This window comes from Solanum pennellii, chromosome 8, assembly GCF_001406875.1.
Source record: "Solanum pennellii chromosome 8, SPENNV200".
NCBI classification, from domain to species: domain Eukaryota; kingdom Viridiplantae; phylum Streptophyta; class Magnoliopsida; order Solanales; family Solanaceae; genus Solanum; species Solanum pennellii.
The window spans coordinates 53,191,227-53,206,157 of NC_028644.1; positions in this window are offsets into that span (position 1 = coordinate 53,191,227).

A 14,931-nucleotide genomic window follows, 5' to 3' on the forward strand; every position below is an offset into this window, starting at 1 on the left:
CAGTTTCTTTTGACAATTTCACTCATGTTTTAGTGTGTTTTGTATTGTATGGATCACTATATTTTGCTTATAAAAAGTTAAATTTCTGACGCAATTATTGCATTACATAAAAAGTGCAGTACATAACATATAATGTATGATACATTATGTACATGATATATATATATATATATATATATATATATATTACAAACATAATTATTTAATTTATGTATCATATAAATTATCACACATATTCGTTGTGTATATGATTTAATGCAAATGATACAGTAACAATACAACAAACGTTATAAATTTAATGTATATGATACATTACTGAAATTATTTATTACTTAATGTACATGATACATTAGCATATATGTTATCCAACAATTGATTTATAATCATAATTGCACCTTAAAATTTATTTAACAAAATTAACATTGATACACAAATCATAACAAATTATTTTTCTGAATAACAATATTGATAACAAATGAAAATTGTTTACGTGAACAATATTTCAACACAACAAAAGCATTAATGTCTTATAAATATAATGATTATTTCACATTTCATTTGGGAGGAAAGTACAAGTTCTTCTGTTGTGACTTTCTTGACTACAATAATTTATGTTCACCATAATCTTTTCATCTACATTCTTTTTTCCTCTTTTCCTTGGTCGTCCAGCTAATTGTTTGTATGTAGGTTGATACACATTTTCAGCTACCACGTCCTCAGGAACAGTCCAATCTTCATCATATGGCATCGAAACAATTGAAATCTCATATGTTTTAGATAATGCATCAGGATTGTAGTAATCAGAGAAATATGAATGCATATCTTCAATATTTTTTTCCTTTAAAACAACGATTTCATGTACGCAAGGTATCTCATCTAGTTGAAATCTTCCACAAGAACATTCTTTTTGCTCAAGACAAATAATGTATCTTCTTCCATCTTCATAAACAGAGAAAATAAATTCAGATGATGGAACAACCTGCGTTTATTAAAAAGATCAACTGTAAAATTATTTAGAAGAAAATAATAAAAAATATCGAATTAAAATAATAAAAAATAATGTATCATGATACATACCTCCATCTTTAAACTTTTAGACGTGTTTATAATCAATACCTCCTCAAATATTCTCCCAGTGTGTCTTTTGTATAATAGGCTATTTCTCTGTTTTTGCAATGCTATGAACCAATAGAATTCTAACTTCTTCCGAGAATTCTAATATCGACAATTGGCGTGCTTCAACAAGACAACGATTGATACATTCCACAATACTCTCGATCACTTCTAATACCTTGCATCCTCAAGGTACTCCTTAATACTGCAATCAACTTTATCAATCTTAACCATCAATTTATCGAAATCATCCTTTTGGTATGTCTTCGCCATAGAGATAGAATACATCACTTAAGGAATTTCTACTCCTTTTGAAGCTTTCATAAACATTCTTCCAAAAATATCATATGCATGCATAATGAGGTACATTTGGGAACACAAACCTACAGTCTTAATAATACACTCACTCCTATCTGATAACAACACACATGCCTTTTTGCTCGCCAAATGCATTTTTGAATTGCTTTTTTTTTTGCCATAGTTTCCTGGTATCGCTTTGCAAACCCGACTAGCTGTACCCACCGGGTCCCGTTGTTTCAAGGTAGGTGCACCATAGTTAGTTTCATAGGGCCCTGGAGACGCGACTGGTTTGTAATGCCTCCAGTGGCCCTGTTGGGGCGGCGACCTGAAGGACTTTATCCTCAGGCCTTTACCAGCTAAGCTACCCCTTGAATTGCTCAAAAAATCATGTCATGAACAATCATTTTTAGTGTCCATAGCACCATATGACGATGAAAATATGCAACCTAATTACAAAGCAACACATATTATCTTATCTGATACATAATATTTATAAACACATCACAATTACAAAAAAAAATACATACTTGCACCATCAAGTGTGCTTGCTGATACAAATGTCCTTTTATGAGTTTCGCCCAGATGTGCACCATTAACAACAACTATTGGTCTATAATATTTGAACCCCCTAAATCAATGATCTTAAGGCTATAAATAGATACATAATAATTTAGTGTATTTTTTATATCAGAGTCAAAAAAATTATTTATCCATGTATCACAATTTTTTGTAATGCATCTTCTATATGATTGTTGAGACTAATTTAATGTTTCAACAGTATTATATTAACATATCAAAAGAATTAACTTAATGTATCAACAATTGCAACAGATAAATAAATAATGAATCATGTATTAAAAAAATTTGGAATGTGTCAACTACCTGATTGTTGTTATAAAATTCTGTAATATTTCAACAACATTGTCTTAACGTATCTACAATATTAACTTAATGTATCATTATCAGTCAACCACAAATAATATTCAACAAACAAAACAAAACAAAAATCTAAAGACTTTCTAATTACTAGTGTATCAAACATTACAGTAAAATAATTGTTTCACAATTTATAGATCTAAAGAATCCAAACACTCCCATGCCTTTGTTTATGAGATCTCTTTACTTTGCAATTGAAGTTGTTCTTTAACTTATATTTCGCCATAACATCTACGAGTGTTGTTTTATCCTTATATAATTGACATGTCTTCACCTCTATACCATTTGAATCAATTATGTAATTTGTCCATTTTAATTCTGAAATATAATATGAATCACAAATTCTTCATTCAACCATCGCAAGAGCTTGTGTATCTTGTGTTATGCCTTCTACACACGTTATTTCTTCGCATGTTCCATCAAAACTATGTACATTATCGTTAATCTTTTCAATTGTGTCAATTCATAATGGATACATTGAAAATTCTTGCTCACTTTTTCACTTCTAAATATATTTAACACCCATATCGTTCTTAGTTTTCATCGTAGACGAGTTACCTTCTATGATGTAACGAATCTCAATGTTTTCCTTGATACATCGATATCCAATTCGGCTGAAATTGATGCTTTGAGATTTATAAACGAAATTGATTGTCCAACAACGATTCCGTCACTTTTGTAACTTTCATATTTCACTTCGCTGACCTAAATTTCTGAATGCCTCGGTAAAATTGATATATTCATCATGTAGTAGCAAAAATTCAGAAGTTTTTTTCGTATTTCTTGCATTTTCAATGGCTGTTCACAAATTGTTCTTTCATGTAGAAGATATAATTTTGAAATTTAAATTTTAAAACGTCAGAGTCAGTTACCTAGTAAGATATGGATTGTTTTGAAATTGTAAGGCGTTAATTAAGCTTATTAAACTAACAGAATTAATTATTAAGTTTTTTTCCATTTTTATCTCAACAATAATTTATATACCTTGTATCAGTTATAAGGTATCAGAGTGGTAGCCATGTATCATTCGCTTGCTTTTTTAAGGGATTTTTCGTAATATGTAATAAGTTGGGATAAATTGTAATTTATATCTTACACTATGAGATTCTTTTGATTTATACAGTGGGCTTCTAGAATTTAGAGTAAAATTTGGCCGGTTGAGCTGAAGAAAATAGACCCAAAAATTTGGTCTGGATGGGTTTAAGATGAGGTAAGAAAAGAGCTTACATTGGAATTGAGAATTTGGCTCATTTGCTTGCAATTATAGCCAACTGAAACTAAATTAATTGGTGAATTCGATTGAAATTGAAATGAGACGAATTAATATAGATTAATTAATGAGCTTTTTTAATTTCAACGAAATAAAATAATTACTTAATTATTAACTAATCAATTCAATAATATAACTGTAGCTTTAATTAAAAAAATTTAAATAAATATTTTAAATAAAATTTTGAGATGATTTTAAATGTTATTAAATGTTATGAAAATATACTAATTATACACATAATTATGTATAATATATATATTATTCAAAGATTATAAAAAGTGACAAAACGATTTAAAAATAACTTTCAAACAATTTTTTTGAATCTTTTAATATAAAACTAATTACTTCAAATCGATTGAAATAAAAAAAGCTTGATTAATTCATATTGTGAAGGATCAAAATTGGGTGTCAACATTTACCATGATGTTCCAATGTTTCTATTGTGGAGTCTATGTTGTACTTAAGACATCATGAAAACTAATTAATCCTGAAAGAAAGTAATGAGTGTGGGTTATTTCAATAGGTCGATGCAAATGATTCAACATTCCAAGAACACAACAACATCAAGAATCCATCAACGAATTCAGCGCAAGGAAGTCAAGGATGAAGCAGTAGCATTAATATCATTGTAATTGTGATTGTTGTGATTTGAATTATAATTGTTCTTTTTAAGATGTATTAATTAGTATTAGTTTTTATTTGATGATGAAATGACATACCAAAGGCTTTGGCTTCAATTGTTCACTGCATTGGCTTTAGAATAGCCTTTTAACACAAATCTGAATAGCAACTTAACAAACACATTAATTTCATTCAACCACTGATTTATATACAAAGTCTTTCAAATAGCAACTTAACAATAGTCGAAAATGAAAATAGAATAAAAACAGTTGGGATCAAATCGTTAAGCCAAATAAAGTCAATTAGGATAACCTCATTAAGCTAAAGAAAGAGAAATATAATGTGTGTCATCAGTGCTTGGTGTGTCATAAGTGTCAGTTATGACTTAAATGCTTTTGTAACTCTCCTCTCATAGCTGCCTAACCATAGTCCATTGGGTGTAATCAAGATCTATATTGATAGAAATTGAACTTGATAATGCAGCCTTATGTAACACCCTATCAATATTTCCAGAATGAGAAAACAACAAAATCATCACTTAAAGATGAACTAATATCAATAATGACAATTAAAAATGTGTTTAAATGATAAATTAAATATCTTCTCAATTATACTGGCACCAGATCCATATAAGAGACCATAACTGTCTTTGCTTTTATTTTTGTCTTGGTCCCCCTCTTAGTTGTGCTAGTCTTTCTTTTATGGTCAGTTGCATTATAAGTTGATTGTAGAGTACCAAATGGACTTGTTGCAGGCCCCACACTACTTGATGAAGTATTTGTAGGCCTTCCATCAAATGTTAAGGCAGTTGCAATTCTTACACCACTTGATGAAATATTTGTAGGCCATTCACTAGATGTTGAGGCAATTGCAATCCTGACAACACTTGATGTAGCACTAGTAGGCCTTCTACCAGATGTGAGGCAATTGCAGCCCTTACACCTGTTTTGGTAGGCGTCATACTTGGACCTGAATTTACACTTGATTGATTTTTTATTCCAACATTTGTAAAATCAGAGGCTTTATCACTCCTACCAATTTCATTAGTTGAATTTTCAATATTTTCTACAAACATATCTTAAAGTCAAAAGTACAATTCAGTAACAGAAAGACATTAAAGCATAACTTATCAGAGAATATTTCATTTCTCTTTCCTTCCTTTTCGCTTTAAAACTTTTTGTTGACAGACTCATCACTATCTTTTTTTTTTACATGATCTTCCTGCATGCCAGTAATTTCAAGTGGTTTAATGGCTAATTTTGTGCTTTTGGATCACATTTTCATGTTTGTCATAAGTTGAATAAACCTATTACATATATATATATATATATATATATATATATATATATATATATATGTATATATATATATATCTCTTTCCTCTATACTAGTGACCAAGAAATGACTCAATAATCCAATCATTATAATGACATGTTGTAAGTGCATGAGCACAAGGAATTTCCTTTAGTTGTCATGACATACAACTACATACCTTTTTTAGGCCAATAATATGTTTATATGGTGAATCAGGAATCTCAAAGCCAAAATCTGCAATTTTAACATTTTTTATAAAATCTTCCATAATTATTGGTGATATATCAATAATCCATTTTTCTTAAATTTCTCTTATTTGATTCGTTTTCTTCATAACTTTGGTTCTTATTTTCTTTAGCATAGTGATGAAGATATGAATCTAGCGCCCAAAAGTCAACTATTGAAAGTTTTTCACATGTTGTTTTCAACCACATCATACTTGCTATGTTCATTAAAATATGATTTAAATCGTGCTTCTTTATTATACTTTAACAAATCTTTCACAATGCCTTGTCCTAACTGACTCATTTCATCAAGTTTTACCTGTAAAAGGATTTCAAAGGATGCCCCGACAACCTGCTAGAATTTTCTTCTCCTTTCTTCACCCCTCCACTATTTCTTTCACTTTTCACTTAACACATCATCTAATTTTAGCATTTGACGATAATTCAACAAACGCAAGATGAAGGTCTTGTTAAACAAAGAATATTAGACATATAACAATATTAAATATTAATTACTAACAAAAAGTTGAAAGAATAAATTTGACAAATGATTTTGTAACACCTTTTTTTTTCATATGAGACATCTATGTTAGTCATGCACCTTCAATCTCTGTAAGTTTCAAATCATGTTTGATGCACTTCAAAAATCAAGATCATGTGTCCTTGGTTTCTTTATTAACTATTCTCCATGCTATAAGGTATATCTGATTATTTCTATCTTTAGAAATGCAAGATTATAGTTCACCTTTACATACGCTCTTAAGAAATGCACCATCTAGACCAATAAATTAAATCCTTCTACACCTTTTTTTTCATTTCACTTTTTAAGGCACAAAGACAAACATAGATGCCCATAAACACCCCTTTTCATAGAACTATGTTATTGGATGTCTTAATAGATACAAAAGTTTCAAGTTTTGTAGTCTTTAATTCCTCATTTATATTTGCTTGGTGCCTTAAAAAGTGGACGGAAAGAGGGGTATATAAAAATTATTGATTTAGGTGGTACATTTCTCAAGAGTCTATGTGAAAGTGAACTATTATCTTGCATTTCTAAAGATGGAAATAATCATATATACCCTATAGCATGAGCAGTAGTTGATAAACAAACCAAGGACATATCGTCTTGATATTTTAAGTGCATCAAACATGATTTGAAACTTAGAAAGACTGAAGGTGAAGGACTAACAATGATGTCTGATATGCCGAAAGTAGATATTACTAATTATTTGTCAAATTTGTTCTTTTAACTTTCTTTGGTAATGATATTAAACATTGTCGTGTATCTAAATTTCATTGTTTGACAAGGTCTTCATCTTGCACTTGTTGAATTATTGTCAAATGTTGAAATTAAATGGTGTGCATGCATATATGGGAAAATTGCAAGAAAGATTGAAAGAGTGTAGAAAGAAGAAGAACATTCTAGCAGGTTAACAAGACATCATTTGAGGAGGTAAAACTTGATGACATGAGTAAGTTAGGATGATGCATTGTGAAAAATTTGTTAAATTATAAGATAAAATGGTCAAAAGCCTCCCCAACCTATAGTCAGATTCTCAACTACACACCTATACTTCATGATGATTCTAATACTCCCTTGAACTATTTTAAAATGAAATTATTGTCACCTTTTATGCTGAGATGGCAAAGAAAATTCACTTTTTTAAAAAGAGTGAGATACACTTTTTTTAATTAAAAGTTTAATTTTGCAAGTAATTTCCTCTTTTCATTTCTAACATTTTTTTTTAAAAAAAATTATGTTATGTTTTACTTCTATTTCTCTTTTCTTTTAATTTTTTTTTGTCTTCTTTCTTTTTCTCTTCAAAATTTCTCCGAAAAATATCATAAACTTATTTCATTATTCAGCTATCACTAGTATTATCTTTCTCCTCTCTTTTTTTCTAGAAGAAATCCACCCTCCTTGTTCTTATCATATAATTCAATTTTGCATTCTCAGATACTAAGTTTACCATTGTCATACCGCTATTTTCCCCTTTTCCAGATCTATCATAGTATGTGTTATTCAATTTTGAGTAATAGCAAATTAAAAAATATTCAAAAGTAAGTCGTATAGAATAATTTTTAAAATGCTAAAAATATTTTTCGTAGACAGTGACCACGACAACGAGACTAAAAATAGCAAAAAAAAAATTTTGTACTTCGAATCACAAATTTACTTTAAATTTGCTATTATATCCAACTCTAATATATGACTCACTTTTCGAAAACTACTTAACCACACGACTTATCAATGTTGTCATCTAATTCTTCGATTGATAGAATCAAATTCGATTCAACGTTATTATCATTATTACTTGAATGAAAATTCACTAAAATTATGAAAATAAAATAAAATAATACCTTTCGAACATCATTAAAGGTGTTGGCGAGGGGGTGTCGGCGACAATGGAAACACCTTGGGATTGTTAAGAAATTTATCCAAATATTAGGAAAGCTTATAGAGGAACAGATAGAGCTGATCATAGTGGACTGCGTCAAAACCTTTATTAATGATTTTTGAAATTTGTAACATTTAATTTTGATAATTAATAAAATAGTGTAACAGCCACCAAAAATTTGTTTTTTTAAAAAAAATATAAAGAAGAAGAAAGAAAGAACAAGGTAATGTGCTTATGGTTTCATATCAATGAAGAAAAAATTAGTGTCAAAGAAAAGTCAAAAGAGAATTAACAACAAAAGAGAAAAAGAGAAAGGAAAATATAAAATAAAGACAAAATATAACTTTTTGTACTAAAAAAATGATGTGGTAGACGAGTGTATCTCACTACTTAACATAAATTTGGGTAAGACTTTTTAAGTGGGTATATATTTCACTTTTAAAATGTTCAGGGGTAATAAGGCACCCGTAAAGTTAGAGTATGTAGTTGGAATTTCAGGTATAGATTGGAGGGTTTTAGACTATTTTCTCAAAGTATAATAAAGAAGCATGATGTAGAGCTATTTCAAAGAACATAGCAAATGATGTTGACAACAACATGTGTGAGACTTTCAATAGTTGAAATTTGATTGTTAGATTCAAATCAATTATCACTATGCTAGAGGAGATAAGAGTCAAGGTCATGAAAAAAATGAATCAAATGAGAAAATTTTTAGAAAAATGGACTACTAATATATCACAAATAGCTATGGAAGAACTTAAGCAAAATGTTGAAATTGCAGATGATTATGAGATTAAGTTTATTGATAATTTTGACTTTGAGATTCATGATCCACCATATAAACATGTTGTTGACCTAAAAAACAAAGGTGTATGATTGTAGGGTATGACAAATAAAAGGAATTTCTTGTGTCTATGCACTTACATAAAATCATTATAAGGATTGAGTTGTTGAATCATTTGTTGATAACTCGTATAAGAAGAAAACATACTTGAAAGCATATAACAGGTTTAGCTTGTGACAAACATAAAAATGTGGCCAAACATTACAAAATCAACCATTGAACCATCTGAAATTACTTTGATGCTAGGAAGACCAAGTAAAAAAAGAAGAAAATATAGTAATGAGCTTGTCAAGAATTTTTTTGGAAAGGCTACAAGGAAAGGAAGAAAAATGAAATATTCTCTGTGTAAGACTTTTAGACATAACAAGAAAGGATGTCCAACTCTGATAAGTTGTTCTTTAATGTCTTTCTGTTACTGAATTTTACTCTTTTTAGTTATACTTTTGACTTTAAGATATGTTTGTAGAAAAATGCTTGAACTTCAATGGAACTGCTAAAAGTGATAAAGCATGTGATCTTACAAATGCTGGATTATAAAGTCAATCAAGTGTAAATGGAGGTTCAAGTGTGACACCTACCACAACATGTATAAGGACTGCAACTGCCTCTGGTGGAAGGCCTACCACAACATGTGACTTATGGAATTCACTATTACATGATGATGTTATCCTATATGATGTATGAATAACAATAAATTAGGGTTGGATCTTGAAGGAAGCTGTGAAGGCTATGAATGAAGGTTTTCAATTTGATGAAAAGTCTTATTTTAATTGTTTATCAACTTATGATGGAGGTGCTTAATTGATTTATTAATTGTGGTGTTGAGTCATGATTCGTCTCTCCAACAACCCTAATTATGATCAAGTATGTTATGATATGAACATGAATGTTATGTTATGATTATAGTAGTGTCGGTGTGATGAATGAAAAGTGATTCTCATAAACACTATAGGACTATGATATAAAAGAACATTCTCACATGTTCTTGGTTCTATGATTGAAATGTTATTCTCATCTTTGGAACCTTTGAGCTAAATGATATATGTGAGAGGTTGAATTCGTAAGGCATTCTTTATGAACTAATACATAAGTAAAGGTTTAATCTTACTTTAACAGGGAAATTGTGCTTAGCACCGAGTGAATATGATTATGAGATGAGTTTTTTCACATTAGTAGTTGGGTTCCCACTACGGTGTCTCATGAGATGAAAACCCGCACGTTAGAAGTATAAGGTTTCTAAAAGAAATATCCATATCTCATAACTATGTGCCCGCATAGGTCTTAGCTAATTGATCCACCTTATAATTAGGTATAACTAGTTTCATCGTAGGCAAGTGAAACACCTTTTTTTGGTGTGAGGGTAGAACACCAAATTCCATATAACTCACATGGTCTATATCGACTATTGCAAATCTTCCTATGTTTTAAGAATATAAATTAAAATATGAATATGACCTATGATTAAGAATATGAACTTTAATTAGGGATTCTTGAGAGGTACTACTTAGTATAGGTGAGGGTATGAGACTTTACCTATACATTGCACAAGTGGGTCTAAGAGGAGTTCTTGCGTGAGTCCTTTATGTATAGAAACTTATGAATGATGTTAAGGTTGATTTCACCTATTATGATATTTATTATGTATGTAATTACACTAGTAACTTCTTGATGGCTTTACTTAGTATATATATGGGGGTATGAGACTTCATATGTACATTACACACATGAACTTAAAATGGGGTTATGGGTGGTGTCTTTATGATATGATGTGTTAAGTTATGAAATATGACTTGTTATAGTGTTACTTGTGATCATGGATGTCTCTTCATCTTATAGTATGTATTGTTATGTATTCTTTGAATGTGCATTATGACTTTCAACTTGAAATAGCATGGTTTTAACTAAAAATTCATTTTTGCATGTTTTAAGTGATTTTAATTGCATGGCCTCCATACTTAGTACAAACTAATTGTACTAACCCATATTTCTCGTATTTTTCTACTAAGTGTAGATTTTGGCTAGTATGTCCTCATTGTGAAGAAAAGAAGGCTTGGATTGTTTTCCTACAAGACTTTGGTATGTCCTCAAGTTTCGAGGTCAAGCATAATGTCACTTACGTTTCTTTCTATTGTAATAGACTAATAGACTTCTTATGTTTCCTATTATGAGACAATTCTATTGTAAAGGGATATGGTTCTTATGTTAGACTTCTATGTTGTACTTAGACGGTTTATGAGATGACGTCTAGACATTTTCTTTTCTATGATGAAAGAGTTTGAAATCGATTGTAAAAAGGGTTTTAAATTCCACATGATTCAATGTCTTATGCAATGATGATTATGCTAAGAACTTGTATGAGATTCCTTCGGGATCAAGTACGTCGTGTCACGTTTAGGGGGTGCTCTCAGGACGTGACAACAACATGTTGGACTCAACTGCCTCACCGGAACGTTTTGCCTTGAAGAAAACAATTTGTGTTTGGTTAGTTCTTTTGAAAATTGTTTTAATAAGCAAATTATGTTGGGTTAATCTTATGTAAAATGTTTTTTCTTAGAATCGAAGTTATGAAAAAGGGTGATTGTCAATGTACTTTAATATTAAAATTATTATAAACAGAGAGAAACTATTTTAAATAGGAAAAATGGTATAAAATAGCAAACTCAAAATTTAATTAAATGCTATAACCACATTTTCATTTAATTCTAATCCGTAACAAAATTTTGCCATTTGCCTCTCTCCCCAGATATCTCGCTCGCCACTCTCCTGATCTCGCTCGTCACTCTCTCTCGCCTTTCTCACTTTATACAAACACAAATCTATAAATTATGTTTGTGTTTGTATAAAGAGAGAGAAAATTATATATATAACACAAATACATATGTTTTCATTCGCTTCTCTCTTAGATATCTCGCTCGCCGCTTTCTCTCGCCTCATTTTCTTTATACAAACACAAAATGTATTGTTTTTGTGATTGTATAAAGCGAGAGAAAACTGTGTATATAAATACAAATACATATATTTTCATTCTAAACACTTATAATTATACAATATAAATTTTCCCCTGCCCAGTTATCTTTTGTCTTTCTCTTTTTTTCGCTTTATACAAACACAAATTATATAAAAAAGAATACTTTCTTATTCCAAATATACTTATACAATTGATATTTTTGTATAAGTATACCGAAATATACATATTAATAGCCACAACAAACATAAAGTTTGCTATGACGCGCAATTATGCAAACTATAGCTATAACGTACAAATATGATTTTTATGTTTACTAAACCTAAAATTTACTCTTTTAAATATCTATTATAATTTTTTAATTATATTCATATGTACATATTCAAATTTTAAATCAGTATTATATAGACATACATACATAAATAAATTAAGTATTGATATAATATCAACATGAAGATTTAAATATAATTAAAAATATTAGGCAAAATGATTTTGTGGATCCCTGTACTTGTATGCGTTTGTATTGTGACTCATTCTACTTACCTCTTTGTCATCTGGACCCCCGAACCCATCTAAACTCAACATGTTGAACTTTTTCAACACATCGTGGCTCTCAATCGCGTGATGTCACACTCCATGTCAGATAAAATTTGCCACATCTTTTTTATCCCTTTTTATAATAATATCTTTTTTGACAAAAGAAAAATCATAAAGTTTGATGCAATTTTGACAAATTTAATTTTAATTTATTATTTTAAATTAAATTTTTGAGTCTCCTAGCATCATCCAGTTTCACAGCAAACTGTCCCAACTGCCGAAGAAAGTCGATGTTGTTGCCACTCCTCTTGTCAAGGAAACTACAAATACGATCTCCCTCACCAGTCTACATCCACTACAAGAAAACTGTGAATTACATGGGGGTTTTCTTGAGGATTAGTATGAAATTGGCAGAAAACTTATTTTCCTGTAAATTTCATACTAATTCCCAGAAACATCCCCATGTAATTCATGATTTTCTTGTAGTGATCTTCATTACACATACTCACCATTTTTCTTTCGTCCTTCTCCAACCTCCACAAATCGCCGCACTAGCTCCTCGCCATTATCGGTGCGGCTCCTCGCCATTGTCGAGCAATGTGAAGCACTAGGAACCTCCTATGCTCTCCTTCCTCTCCGACTTACCAGAAGGCCAAGAAACACATTGCCTCCGGCGTACAAAGGCTCCCCTCCACCTCTGGAGTCTGCTGTAGCAGATCATTTTGCCAAAAAAGATGGAAGAATAAAAAAAGGGTAGGGCAAAGATGGATGGCTGAAAAAACATATGGGTTGGTTGAAGAAAAATGATATTTTTTTTCTTTTTAAGTTTATTATATTATTCTCTTACAATTTAAATATTTTTAAAATTAAAATACGGCATTCGCTTGCTCACTTGCCTTAATAGGCCTTTAGCCTCACTCTCTTGCCAACTCAACCATCTTAATGACACATAAGCATGGTCAATGGTCAGAGGGGTTTGATATATTGTCTTTTATTGAGTGTAAGGGTCTAGATGACAAAGACATAAGTAAAAGGGTTTTTAATACAAACTGATACAAGAACAGGAGTCCATCAAATCATTTTGCAAAAATATTAAACAAAATAAATTTAAAATTCATTCCATAAATTAGACTGCTATATACGAAAAGTTCACCACAAGAATAGATAAACTCCTCCATCTTTTTTATCCTACAAAACTATTACTAATTCCGTAAAGTAAAACGCAAAATAACATATAAAATGTAAAATAAAAAAAAAGTTATCATATTTTTGAATGAAACATAATCAAATTTATGAGATATGCTAATTAATTAATGAGATATATATTGGTAAATATGTATACAGGAAAAAGATATTTTAATCTTCAAAAAAATAATTTTCTGCTTCTGCCTTTTTTTAACAAGCAGAAATTTGTAATTTCTTCCCAACAATAGAAGCCTATTTTTTCTTTTATTTAAAAATTGTTTTAAGAATTTACCAAACATTTAAGTTTTTTTTAAAATTATTCTCTGTCTCAAAAGACACTTTTAACCTCCTAACAACAAATGTCAAACCAACTCTAAAGCACCTATGAGATACATGATACTTACAAAGCAAAAACTTTACCGTCGTAGGTAAAATGGTGACTTAAATGACATTTATTCAGCAAAAAGCACTAAAGTCGATCCATTAGTTATTAACTACTTGACTCAAACTTATTTTAATTTGTTTTTCTTAATTCAATATGATATGAAATTTAAGGGGAAAAAAATAAGTTTTAGGAAAAAAATCTGAAAAATACTTCAATTTGAGCTGACATTGTTGCCAAACTTTAAGAATGACATTTTACCCCCTGCACTTTTTAACAATATATTTTAAAAGTATATATGTGTCCACGTGGACACAACACTATTTAAAATGATGCAATATTTATGATGTCCTAAAATACATTATTAAATAGTGCAGGGGTAAAAAAGTCCTTCATAAAGTTTGGTATCGTAACAACAATTTCGATCAAAATTCGAATATATTTCTCATTTTCAACCTAAATTTTACGAGTTAATACCTCAGATGGTCACTCAACTTTGCACTATTCTCTCAGAAAGTCACTCAACTTTCAATTTTCCCTCAAAAGTCACTCAACTATGCACTCTTCTCTCAGAAAGTCACTCAACTTTCAATTTTCCCTCAAAAGTCACTCAACTATCCACTCTTTCCTCAGAAAGTCACTCAACTATCCACTCTTTCCTCAGAAAGTCACTCAATCTATTAAATTATTTTTAATTAAAATTTATTGATATTAATTATTTATATAACAAACCAAAAATTTTAAAAAATAAATTAAATCATTTAGTGATCCACCCACCTAACCCGACCCATTAAAAAATATGATATGACCCATATTATTTTATCTTTAATCCTAAATTAAT